At 36.7% G+C, this 13,215-nt stretch overlaps 1 protein-coding gene across 4 annotated transcripts in view; it reads left to right on the top strand.

Annotated features, from left to right (window-relative positions):
- The window catches only part of RET (ret proto-oncogene), a 273,120-nt gene that overhangs the window by 210,982 nt on the left and 48,923 nt on the right, over nt 1-13,215 (top strand). Inside the window, exon 1 of one of the 4 annotated variants that reach the window (XM_072039479.1) lies at nt 8,244-8,354. The exons of the other annotated variants lie outside the window; for them this stretch is intronic. The gene's annotated coding sequence lies outside the window, so the exon portion shown is untranslated. Of the gene's footprint in view, nt 1-8,243; nt 8,355-13,215 lie in introns of those variants that run through there. 4 annotated transcript variants of the gene reach the window in all.

Genomic DNA, 13,215 nt, shown 5'->3' with positions numbered 1-13,215 from the left:
TTTCTGCTTGGGCAAGTAAATATTTATCAGCCTAGTGTTTGAAATGCTTACTTTTGTCCTAAATCAGATGTTACAAAAAGAGTGTAAGTACTGTGAAAAGGATTGCAAGAAATATGCGGGGCAATTTACAGCTTTGTTTACAGTACCAAACAAATGTGACTGCATAAACAAACATGACTGCGTATTTTCTTACTGTTGATCTGATACTAAACCATAGGAGAAGTTAGCCAACTGGCATGAAAATGATTTATCTCTTTATGCTGTTGGGGTTTGGGCAGGAGGAAATGTGGACTAGGAGATGTTGGAGAGTGATTGTGGGAGGGTATCTTGGCCACCAGAGTGGCAATACCCCCATCAAATACTTGCCAGACCCAAAGGGGAAATAGATTTTTTTCAGAAGTCTTTAAGACATCTTTAAATGAATGTGCCTTCTTTGAGGGCAGAAGTAGCATACTGAATACTTACTTACAGGGGACTCTTGGGGGTGTGTGTTTAAGCTCAGATTTGTTTTTTGTTTTTGTTTTTTCCAACCAGCTGGCAATGTCTGCAACCAAAGGAAAATGAAGCGATCTAGCTGGCAGTGCTAGGTGGTCCTGGGGGCCACTCTAAGTTTTTCCAAGCAGTTGTTAGAGCTCCCAGCCCAGGCTTTGCTTCCCAAGGTATTGAGGCTGTCCCTGTTAGATCAGTGACTTGCAACAGTGATCAGTACCTTAGACTTCCTGTTTGCATGATTTCCTTACAGGAGGTAGACTTTATTTCTCAGCACTGATAAAATCAGGGCTCGATTGCTAGGCTTCCAATCTGCATTGATGTCAGCCATGTCCTAGCAGAATACATTCATTTTCTATGGTGTTTAGGTTGATACTAGAATGTCTTTAGTGCGCCTCGCATGTTGTCCTGACAAAGATCTAATTATTAATTTGCTTTGGCTACATTTCCTATTACTAATATTCAATAAGTAGCAACAAAATATGTTCCTTAATTTTCACTGTTTTTATTTTTTGTTGTTGTCGTCATCATTCGATCCCTGTTTTTGTGAACAGCTGTAGTAGTTGTTCTTACCTGAAGGACTTGGAAACGCTGCATTTACATTTGTTACAAATTATAGTTCAGAAATAAAAACTTAAAAAAGAGTTCAGCAGCATTTTTTCTGTAATGTTCTTCAGAATGTATAGGAAAATACAGACAAAAAACATTGATGATAGAAAACTTAGGGAATAATTATACTGAAGTAGTATGTACTGAGTAGACAGACGCTGTTCTATATAGGCATAATAAGAGGTTTTGTGTATTTGTGGCCACCTAACTATACAGCAATATCTTTTGTATGATATGCTACTAATTGCAGTAACCTAAGAGTTTTAAGAAAAGTAAAGAACATGCATACATAGAGTAACAGAGAATATGGCATTTGCCTGCTCAATCTGTTGTAGTATCAATGAAAATTGGTTTAATGGTATTTTCTGCATAAGAAATGTTCAGGAAAGTGATTTCCCATTTTTTCCTAGTACATTATCCAGGAAAGCAGAATTGAAATGAACTCTGTTAAAGTTATTGGAAAAAGCATGGCTGCTGTCCTCCTGGAAAGAATAATGGCAAATTTCATGGGGACATCTGTTTGGTTATTTGAAAAAAAAAAAAAAAAAAAAAATTGGCATGAAGTTAACGTGATTTTTTTTTTTCAGAGTGGTTATTTAAAATATTATTTGATTGAAAATAAATATTTTGAATTTTAATTAAAAGTACATCCATTGCTTTCCTTGGTGCACATGTTTATACATATGCAGGGTAATAAAAGGTTATTGTCTTAGCTGCTCCTTTGTGACACGGGTTTTATTCCATTCATGGGAGAATAAATAGGGAAAATGTAATAATAAATCAAACTTTATTGTAGCTAATGCCTTAAACATTGGAAATCATCTGGAATCTGTGATCAAATTACCAACTCACTATTATCATTATTTTAAGTACCATTTGGTGTTTCCGTGTAAATAATGATGAGCGATACGGAACTGGTATGTTACTTAGCATGTTTGTTAGCAATTTTTCCTTTCACTGGGATTAAAAGAAAAAGGAGGAGGAGAGTGGAGAGCTGACTGCCTGGAGGTAAGGCTGACTTGGATTATGTTGATGGTATTTCCATTTGGAATGTTCCAAGGAGTGAAGTACAGATCCAAATTAAACTATGTAAATTCTGCCTTTTTTTTTTTTTTTTTTAAAAAAAAAAAAAAAAAAAAAAGCCTGAAGTGAAATAGGGGTTAAGATTTTGTCATGTTTCTCTCTTGAATTGTGGTAATTTCATGAAATTGCTCTGCAGATGATCTGGGCAGGAAACCAAACCCCTCAGTTTGTCAGTTTGAAGTCTGATCCAGATCTATTACTCTAAGGGTAAACGTGTATTTATGGAACTCAGTATCACCTCTGCTTATTCAAAAAAAAAATTAATTAAGGCATCTTTTTCAGCTTACTCATAATTTCATAAATTTATTCCCACTAGTTTGCTAATCTGCCCATGTCTCTTGCCTTCACCAGATTTATGTGACAAATCATGTTCAATGTAAAAATATATTAAAAATACATTAAAACATTTGAAGTGATATGAATTTCACATGGTGTGACCAGTCAGAATTGTATTCAGATGTGTAAAATGTGTTTTCATAAACTACTTCACAAAAATAGTGAAGAATTGAAGAACCAAAAAATCTCCAACCTTATGACAGCTTGGAGGAATTGGTCTCTATATTTTGCAGAGTCAATGTTAGCAGATTGAGATCTTCTGGAAACTCCTGTAATGCAGATAAATCACTGGAAATTACAAGAGTGCAGTCAAAGTACTAAAATAGTCTCTGAATTTTTCCTTAGATGCTTGCTGAATACTTCCACTTTAAGGTCAGAAGGGCTTGCTTTAGCTCTGTAGCCTGAGTTTTGAACAGCTTGTGGCTGTAGGTTCCTTGGATGAAATTTTGCTTTCCAAGTTCTGTTGTTGTGGTGTAGTTTATTTTACTACAGCTAGATTAGATTTTGACAATATGATGAAGAATCTACCGTATATCTGGGATAAGGCTTACCATTATCTTTGTGCTAAACCTTTTAATCCTATTTCTCTAGCTGTGCACACTCAGTAGTTGGTTTCGTTCAAACAATACTAGTTTTCAGTGTTTTGTTTTGTCTTGCAGTTTCTGATGGTTTCTGTTGAGCTATCCATTAATGTGTCTTTGATATAAAAGCACATTTGTAATTTTCCAGTGTAACTGCCTGATTAAATGCTGTATTTCCTCCACATATTATTTTGGAAGTATCCAAACAGCCTGTAGAGGACTTGGGTATTCTGTCTGCTGTTTGAAGTACAAGAGCTGTAGTTTGCTCATTAGGAACATGAGGCTCAGGGTTGCAGATTAACCAGCTGCACTGCCTGCATTCATGTGGTCACAACCTTCCAAATTTACCCCATCATGAGAGGAAGAATTAATTATAGTCCTAATTGACTGTTTCCTTGGATATAAGCAGGAAGGAACTGCTAGGAGGCAAAGTGATTAATCAGTTAAGCTAGTTACATCAATCAAATGTGTGAGAAAGTTTATCATCCCGAAGCCAGAGTACAGTCATGTCAAAATACAAGAGCCATCAGCTCTTTCACAGGAGTTTTGCTGTGTTCCTCTCCTCGGTTTTATGAAAAATCTCATAAAAATACATGCTATTGACCTAGGCCGTGCTTGACAACCTGTCCGGATTATCTCTAAAGAGGGAATACAGCAATTTGTTCTCTTATCAGACATTGCATGTAGTCCTCATTAAAAGACCTTGGCATATGTTTTTCACGTGGATGAACAAGTCACATATATACTCCAAACAACTCATAAATCCTGCCAGTTGTGCCTGTGAGGTGTCCCTTGGTTGCTGTTGTGGTGAAGCCCTGTCCAGATCCAGGGATCTGGGTCTCATGAAGCCTCCAGGCTTTAACTCATGGCTGGCCATGCTCTGCTGGGCTGCTCCTGCCTCTCCCAGCTGTGGTCCTTCCTCTCCTGTGGGATGTGTGGCACCAAGGGCAAGTGAAAATCATCCAGACAACTCTTGAACCATGACCATTTTCAACTCAGGATATTTTGTTTTATCGTAATAGCCTGGGTTGTAAGCAGTAGCTTTTAAAGAACGATTAAATTTTCTTAGCTTTGGCTGGCAACCTCTGTGTGACAGAAGGATTAGCAACCACTCCCGCCATTGGGGTTTTGTCTGCTGCAGAGCACAAATTAGTCACTGAACCCACTGCAGTTGTGCTGCTTGTGAAATTCACCCAGGCTCTCTGTCTCCATGATTGTTGGTAGCTCCTTGCACTGGATGGCCTTTGTTCAGGGCTAGGAGCTGCAGGGCTGGGTATTCTGACAACCTTTCCTCTAGGCGGAGTTGACTGAAACCCAGCTGGCTCCTGCACCCAGAGCACTGTTCTGCAATGCGTTGGCACAGTTGAGGCAGTGGTGAGATGAACTTAGGGTGAGAACTGCTTTTGCTGGTATTGCCAATAAAGGCAAAGGTCTGGGGCACAGAGGTCCCAGAGTCTTGAGGCACAAGCTTAATACAGTACATATGGGCAACTTCCTTCAAGGGAGCCCCTCCTTTGCTTATGTTTAGCCACATGTTTCCAGGACTGGAAAATTCGTTGTAGTGCATTATTTTAGGAAACCAGTTTCGCTCACTTCTATATGTTGATAACGGGAAACTGAATTTGGATGGACAGAGATGGTTTTCTGCTTTGCCTGAGCTCTGGAACACTACTGGTGGCAGTCTTGTGACAATTCAAAGAAAACTTAGGATATAAAGCTGCACAGAAGGTTAGAAGGGGAGTGAAACTACAAGGAAAATACGACTTCGTAAAGTTAACACAGGAAAGACTAACTACAATTTTATTAGGTCCACTGGATGTAGTCATGTATTTGTACATAAAATCTGTACTGATATAATGAATATTATATCTTCAAAACAACATCCCAGCACTTGTGCTAAATGTTTCCTGACTGTAGCTAAAAGATTAGAGTTCAAAGTCTGTGTGTATTTGTACTACTACTTCTGTTTGATTTTCCCAGATGTGAATTCATGTTCATGAATGAGCGTGTATTACTACTACATGCTCTAGCCTGTGGCTGACCAACGTGAAATTGATGTAAATTGTTTAAATCAGAATAGAAATATGAGTAGTATTAATCTTGCCCTTGCTTTGTTTCCATGTATTAGACATTGGTCTCTGTAATGATTGATGTGTTGAGTGTTCGCTAGCAGCTTCACTTATGAACTTTCCAGGGTAAATTAATTGCTTTAGAAAACAGGGTATTCTACATACTTGAAGAGACAGATTTAATCCAAATTGCTCCAGAAGAAACATGATTGCAATTTAAAGAAGCAATTTAAATGTTTCTGATTCTAATTAAGACCTACATAGTGCTGTTTGTATTACATGTTTACTAAGTGTGGATTTTATTTATATATGTTCGCATGTATCAATAGCAAATCCATAGCTGCATGAAAAAGTTGCTACTTTTACTCTTTTAACATAATCCTGTGTCTTTGGCAGATGGTTCTCATTTTGTGAAATGAAACATTTCTAGGAAGGTTGTCTTTCACCAGAATATAACTTTTTGAACTTTCTTGAATCAAAAGTAACATCTAGGAAATAATATTGTGACTGCTGTTATGTCTCTGGGTGAGCAAAATGTCTTTTGGCTAGCCTTCTTTAGGGCTTAATGTAAAAGAGATTATCCTGTGTAACAGGGACTGTTTTTTGAAAAATATATGAGAATATTTGCAGATCAAATGGTATCTGTTTGTGCCATCTGCATTTTACTTTATAGCAGAAAAGATACTGATAACTGGATATGTCTGAGAGATGGACAAGGTGCCTCAAAAATAAACCAATCTGCCTAGATTGGGGTAATACTGTTTTTGTTTCTTCAGCTTGCAGGTGAGCAAGCCGTTTCATTCTGGATCAGAGCCGTATGGCCATGTGGGTCATCCATGCTCTCTTCTGGACCATGGCCTTATGACCGTGTAGGTCTGTTGTACAACTCTACTGCCTCTCTCTTGCTCCAGAAGAGAGTTATATTTTGCTCACACAGCTGTATAAGTTGATTTACTCTGGCTTTATTCAGAGAAAAGTGAATTAAACCCATAATGAATAAATCTAATTTTAAAATTACATTGTTGATCATCACTGCAGCAACATGCAAGATCCTCTCTGAGGTTTGCCAATCAAATACATAAAGTACAATACAAAATAGAATATCTGTAACCAAGCATTCTCATTTTGAGACTCAAAGCATTGTGATCTTTGTTAAAAGTAGTGTTTTAGCAAAATCCGGTCAGCCAATGACCTTTTGAGTTGGGTAGGTCCATGAAGTCCTTTTTAATGATGTGTAGACTGAGTGACTCCACTGGGCCTTTTGGTAAAGCAGCGCTCATTCAAATGGATATGGATCATTGAAGAATTATAATCGATTTGCTACATTTATTTTGGTTTAAGAAGGAATATTGTCCAACCTTAATAACAAATATTACTGGTTTATAGCTACAGAGAAACACATTAAACTTGTTAAACTCTTAGAATAGTGCTAATAGTCCAAATACAATTTTGAAACTAAATTCTGGACAAATAAGTTTAAAACAACATATTTCATTACCCAGGGAGTAGAAGCTGAGACATTTAAATACATTTTCCTTAGTAGAAGTTCTTAAAACAGAGCACTTTTACATTCTTTTTGATTAAATATGTTTATGCAACAATCTCCAAGCATATCTTTTTTTCTCCTCAGGTGTCATCCATACTGTCATATTTTGCTGATACGCTAAAATTTGTTGTGTTACCCTGTCAGTGAGCAGTTGCGTGGTGTTGCCTCAAGCCTCAAACCTGGTGAAGTCTCTAGAGTTCTTGACCTCAGCAACTTTGGATGAGGCCAGTAATTGTATTAAAAATAGGTATTTTTGTAAGTGTGTCTGCAGTGTCAGTCAATTTGAGTCTATGCTCTGGTACAGTTTCAGCATTGAAGCATGAACTCAGGCGTGAATTTAACCTGTGATCTTTGAGAAGAGCTGAAGTGCTCAACGCCCTGGTACTCCTTTATGAAATTTGAGGAGACTTGGTGCAGCAATGCCAACTATTATCTCCTAGTCAGCTAGCATGTACCTTCTACACGGCTCTTCTCAAACTATTTCCAATCTAAGAGCCAAGAGGACTGATGAAAAACACATGATTCTTAGAGCTTGCATTGTTTAAGGAAACTTCTGAGCACACTGTGCACCCTTTAATGAGACATAGTTGTCAATCTGTGGTTTTTCGAGGTTCCCTTCTTCCAGAAAGATGAATGAGATGGTAGGCTTGAAAATAAGTCAAAAGCATTGGAAAATAGCAGGTCTACTCCTATGCTTACCCTTACGTATTGTTACCTAAATTTCTGTTCAGTTCAGTGCTATCTATAATCCATGTAACTAAGCATCTGATGGCCATTAATTGTTTTCATTTTGAAGCACCCAGTTTTATAAGTAAGTATGCAATGCAAGCGGAATGCCATACTCTCAGTAAGGGTGGTATATTGTGTTTGCATTAAAGGAAGTGGGGCTGCAGGCTGAGTGCTTTCAGTGCTCTTCATATTTTATTTTTTAGGTAGTATAAACATGATGTGTAAGTAATGCTATCACTCAAAATAATACTTTTTAGCGGGGAAGACACTTTTGAAACAGATCAGACAGCCTTTGTATAAATTGCTTCCCTCAGTTGTATTTGCAGCATTATATGGAACTGATGTGCTGAAATGTTTGGAGGTAGACCTACAATGAGTACCTTAAGAAGATATGGACCAGTGTCATGAGGGTATCATTTCACAGACAGTTCCTTTGTACCAGAAACAAAATGGTCTTGAATAGTGTTGTGAACCACATGCACAATTTTCAGTAAGGCTTGGGTTACCAAACATTAGGTCACTTGTTCTTTTTTTTTTTTTTTTTTTTTTGTTCCCATAAGAATTATCTCTGGAATTCAGCTCATGTTTTGAGTACAAAGATAGAGGTAACATTTTTGTTTTGGACACTTCATTACATTGCAGAGATTATTTTATATTTTCTCCCTCCCTCCCTCCCTTCCTTCCTTTATTTTAATTTTATCTGCAAATAGGAACTTTTATCTGAAATTCTTAATCTGGTATTTTCTTAATCCAGCATGAGAATCCTGGGAGTTTAGTCCAGTAAGTTTTTTTTTTTCCTGATTTCCTTTTTCTGTCATGCTGACTTTGCAAATTCCAGGAAGGTTTAGCTTCAGTCTTGAGTCCTGATCCTGTCAGCGGAGAAGGTTTACCAAAGGAGGAGTACAGCCTAATGCAAGTATTTTATTGGTAGCTGTAGCATAGACAGAAATTTGAGTTATAAATCTTTGTATTTTACGATCTCTTTTTGGCATTAAGTCTAATAGTAGCTATTAATGATAAGGTATATTCTTACTTTTCTTAGTTATATCTGACTTACTCTTGCTTATACTGTGTTAGGCTCCTACAACTACACACTTATTCTCAGAGAAAAAAGCATCAAGCCAGCCAGCTATTCATTCTTGCTGCAGGGAAACTATTTCACAGAAAGCATTCATGGAAAAGTCCATGTACTTGAGTCTTAGCCGTCATGTAAAATCCTGTTTGTTTTGTTCATGCTCAGGTGTCTGTGTCCTTTCTTTTAAGGCACAGATAAAAGTTTCAGAGCAGACTCAACGTGCGTGCTCGAATTTACATTTCTGTGGTATTTAGTTGAAGTCTGAACTTCTATTCTTGTTATGTACAGTAGTCCTTTTGCTTGTGAATGTTACTACCTTGACAGGGGAAAAGGGGAAGCAGAGGAAATGAGATCTAGTGCTGACACTTAAATTAAAAATGTGAGCTCTAGATGAAATGGTGCAGTAAGCACCTTTGTAAAGGAGTTGAAAAATCTAAATGCCTTGATACATTGGGCATGGAAATACCGTGCTGAAATGAGACTTGAGTATTTCTTTGTGACTTGAGATGCCACTGGAGGTTTTTTCAGCTTGTAAAAAGAGCAGAAAAAATGAGAGAAAGCATTGATTTCACCATTTGAGAAAAATCTATCAAAAATATTTTTGTGTGGGGTTACCCAGGGGCTAGTCAGTGAACTACTGCAGTACTTTCTTCAGCTCTGGGACTGTCACTTACACTTGGCTTTTGCAGTGAAAATGTGTGACCAGAGTGCCTATTCTGGTAGTGTTACACGTAGTTCAGAATAAATGTCAATATGAAGAGTTTTCTGTGTGCATCAGTACAACCCTGGACTCAGTTCAGACCTGTATGTAGTAGACATTGTTAATGATTAAAGACAGTAAATGATAAGAAGTTTCCCAACAGAAATGTTGCTTCTTTCTCAGTAGTGAAACCTGTACCAAAACTGGCTGTATGATAGAGAAAGGAATTGCCATCTCTTGCTCTAACAGTGGAGGATATAAGTGTGGGGCGAGGATTTAATTTTATAGTAAAAACTATGAATGCCTATATTGAGATACCCATGAAATAAGCGAAATCAGTCTTTAATAACTAAAGGTGGGATGTATAGTGTTTGTGGTTGCTTGGCAATGTGTGCTAGTTTGGCGTGCCCAGCAGAAAAGGTCTGTGCTAAGGCCCAGAAGTTCACTTATAGGAAAACAAAGCTTTTGTGAACTCTAATAAAGACCACTGATACTCCAGGTTCACTGCTCTGTAACTGTGAATTGAGTACCAGGGTATGAGAACGTACTGTGGATTTGGAAAGTTAGGGGCACTTTCTTCTACAGCTGAATATCATTCGTGATTTCTTTTAGACTTCTCTGGTTCATTCCTATAACTTGTCATAAATATGAAGTAATTCATTTCTGTCTTAAAGCTAGTTGATTAGAGCTGTCTAAAAAAACCTGTCAGTGTCAAATGCTTATCATTAGTGCTATGTCAGCCTGTTTCCAAGCCTTGTCAATACAATTTCTGCTATTTTGCTGACAACACTTATGCTTTAAGACAAGAGCATAATGACTAGCTACTGTGCGGTCATGATTAAAAGTCCCCAGAGGAAAAGTTCTTCTGTTTTATTAAGCAGTGATGTTCATAGCTGGGATAGGATGTTTTCTTGTATTTTATTTATTTTTTTGTTGGCAGGTGTAATAAAGCTTTTAAATTCTATTTTAGAAGCAGGTCTGTAGTGCACTTAAGAAAATATTAAAGATCAAGCGCAGATGTGTTATAGCATTATTTTACGTCATTATTTTAATTTGAAGCATATGTATATTCCTCAGGTGGAAATAATGTAAGTTAAAACTGAAAACTAGCAAATTGGCATCGTACCTCCTGCATTTCATTTCAAAGATCACCTAAAATATAGCAATATAAACCAAAATGGACTGTTAATTCATGACAAAACTTTAAATAAATAAATAAATAAAGCTTACAATTACACTGATATTTCACTTCCTGGTTTGAAAAATTGAATTGCAAGCTCATAGCTCCCTTGAGTGTTTGGAAAGAGAATAGCAGCTCTTAATAATAAGAGCACTTTCCTGTGAGAGGGGCACGTTCATGTCATTAGTGTTTTTTTCTGGCAAATTTTCAACAACCAGCAGCAAAAGTTTTCATTGATTGCCTCCTACTGTAAGGAGGTAATGATACTGCTGTCTCTTTCTTTCATGAGCTGCATGAATTGGAGAAAACGAGGGGAGCTAGCGGTATAAGATATGGATAAAACACAATTCAGGCTGAGCTATTTCCCATGTCACTGTATAAGGTCTAGCAGGATAATTTTTACACATCTGTGCTAAATATAGAAAATAGCTTTTCCAATGCAACAGTGGGGAATCCAAAGTAAAAATTGATTAAAATGCAGTGAAGTCGTCCACCTTTCAGAAAATAAGAAGGTGATGCATACACCCTTTCTCTGAAAATCAGACCCCTTTTTACCAATGTTGAGGAAGAGAAGCTACTACTGTTGATCTTTAAGAAGAGGTAGGCATTATGTAGTTATCCGAAAGCCATACTGTTTGCTCAAGTTACCACTTTTTAATTGTTGTGATTGAGTGATGATGAGGCAAAAAAGCTATTTGTGACGAGTCTTTTGTCGTACTTACCCTATGAAGATGCTTAGGAGTAGGAAATAAATGGAGGTGTTTGTGGTCATTAGCAGCTGAATTGCACTGAAATGTCAGAAAGTGATCCCTGATGCCTTGACTCTATCTATTTATAATTGACAGGAAGGCTTGCATTCATTTTGATGGTGCAGAATCAAGTGCAGCTGGAGGAAAGGAAATGGGGAAACTTGAGATAAAATGGTAATGTAGATCAGGAGTTTGTGCATATACAAATCTTTGTCATAAATCAACAGTTATTATTATTCATTTTTTTCATGACTTGGGATTGTGAAAATTTACTGGTTTTTTTTTAGGTTTGTTAAAAAAGCAGCACTGATCTGAATCCTTAATACAGGAAATGCACTGTGATACTGATGTCATTCTGACTAAAATAATTATTTTAAGCTTATTTGGTTTATCTTCAATGATCCTTTCATCTTATCAAGTATGCTGAAAAATTTCTATGGATGAGATTGTCTTTTATTTCTATTTTTTGCACAGTTGAAATGTATTTAGTTTTTAGTACACTGTTCTCCAAGTGAGTGCTATAATATTTACCGTGCGTATGAGCTCAGCATTTTTGGAGCAAATATATTAGAAAGTTAATTGGAATATAACAACAGTTTAGAGCACTTGTATGTCACTGCATTATTAATTTAGGATTTTATGGTTGAGATTTACAATTTATGTGCCATTTTTAGCACAGAACAGTGATCCATACATCACTGGTCTTCTCTAGCTTCTCATGCATCACAACCTCTGCATATATGTCATATATAAACACATTCTGGAACTCACCTAGAGAGTGCATATGGAGGGTGAATAGGAAAATTGCTCGTTATTTGAAAATCGTAAATAAAACAGCAGACTGATTCCACCTTCTTATCTTGGAATTTCTTATAATACGATGTAGAATAATTCCATGTGCAAGAAACATGAGCACCACGAATGAACCTGGGATGTGTTGGGTCTTTGGGGTTCATTGAAAGTAGTAAAAGCAAAGAAAATGACAAAAAAGGAAACGGTGGACCCACGTATCGGTTCTTGCAGAATCTGTCTTTTATGGAGCTGAGAGCGTGATGGAATTGCAGCATTTACTCTCAGTTTTGCCTTTCTTCTTGATAATCTCAAGAAAAATGTATCTATGTGCTACAGAAAAGAGAGAACCATTTAAAATGATGAATTTCTGATTGCTTGTAAGGTCTCTTATTTGTATGTCCGGAATGGTGCTAGCTTGGCCACTAGTTCTAGCCACTTCCTGCTCTAGGGTGAGTAAGTTACGAACCATTACTGTTCCAACACATGGGTTTTAAGGCAATGATAACAACAAAAAAAAAACAACTGTACTTAGTGTTGTACAAGATTGTTTCTGGTGACAAGGAAGTACTTGAAGTAATCTCAGTAGAGATGCCTCCTTGTTCCTGATGCTTGAAACCTTTATATACCTCCCAAGACTGAGACACTTTTAAAAAATATTTCTCTTCTTAGTGTTATTTTCCTTCAGAGATTCACACCAAATAAGGTGCTATTCAGTTACAAAACTGGTTTGCATTATTTCATGTGAAAAAGAAAAATCATTTCTTAAAATATTTTAAAATAGCTTTCCATATTTAAGTTAGGAAAGGCTATATAGATTTTGCATGGGGATACAGTTTGAACCTATTGATAATCCTGTTTCTTTTATTGTTTGTATAATTATTAGACACGTAGAATAACTGCTACTTCAGGATCAGGTAATACAAGAAATAATGTCTCGACATTATGGATTTGTGGATCAATATTTCTTTTATGTTTACAATTGTAAGCTTTATAATCCTGCAGATGACTGCTGAGCTGTATGGAAAGCCTTTTATAAGGACGCTGTAGTGTAACTGTTTTTTCCTTTTGCATCCAGACTGAGACACCTCTAGGTAGTCCTGCAAATTGTTCTAGCTGAATAATTAAAAAAAAAAAAAAAAGCGTGGCTGAAAATACAGCTCTGTGTACTTGTGTATATTTTCACAAATTCATAATCCAAAAAGTATTTTCTTTAGGATCTTAGTATAATCTTGATACACATATATCTATGTATGTATGCATATACAATCTACCTTCAC

This window comes from Anas platyrhynchos, chromosome 6, assembly GCF_047663525.1.
Source record: "Anas platyrhynchos isolate ZD024472 breed Pekin duck chromosome 6, IASCAAS_PekinDuck_T2T, whole genome shotgun sequence".
Taxonomy (NCBI): domain Eukaryota; kingdom Metazoa; phylum Chordata; class Aves; order Anseriformes; family Anatidae; genus Anas; species Anas platyrhynchos.
This window is presented reverse-complemented; position numbering and strand designations above follow the sequence as displayed.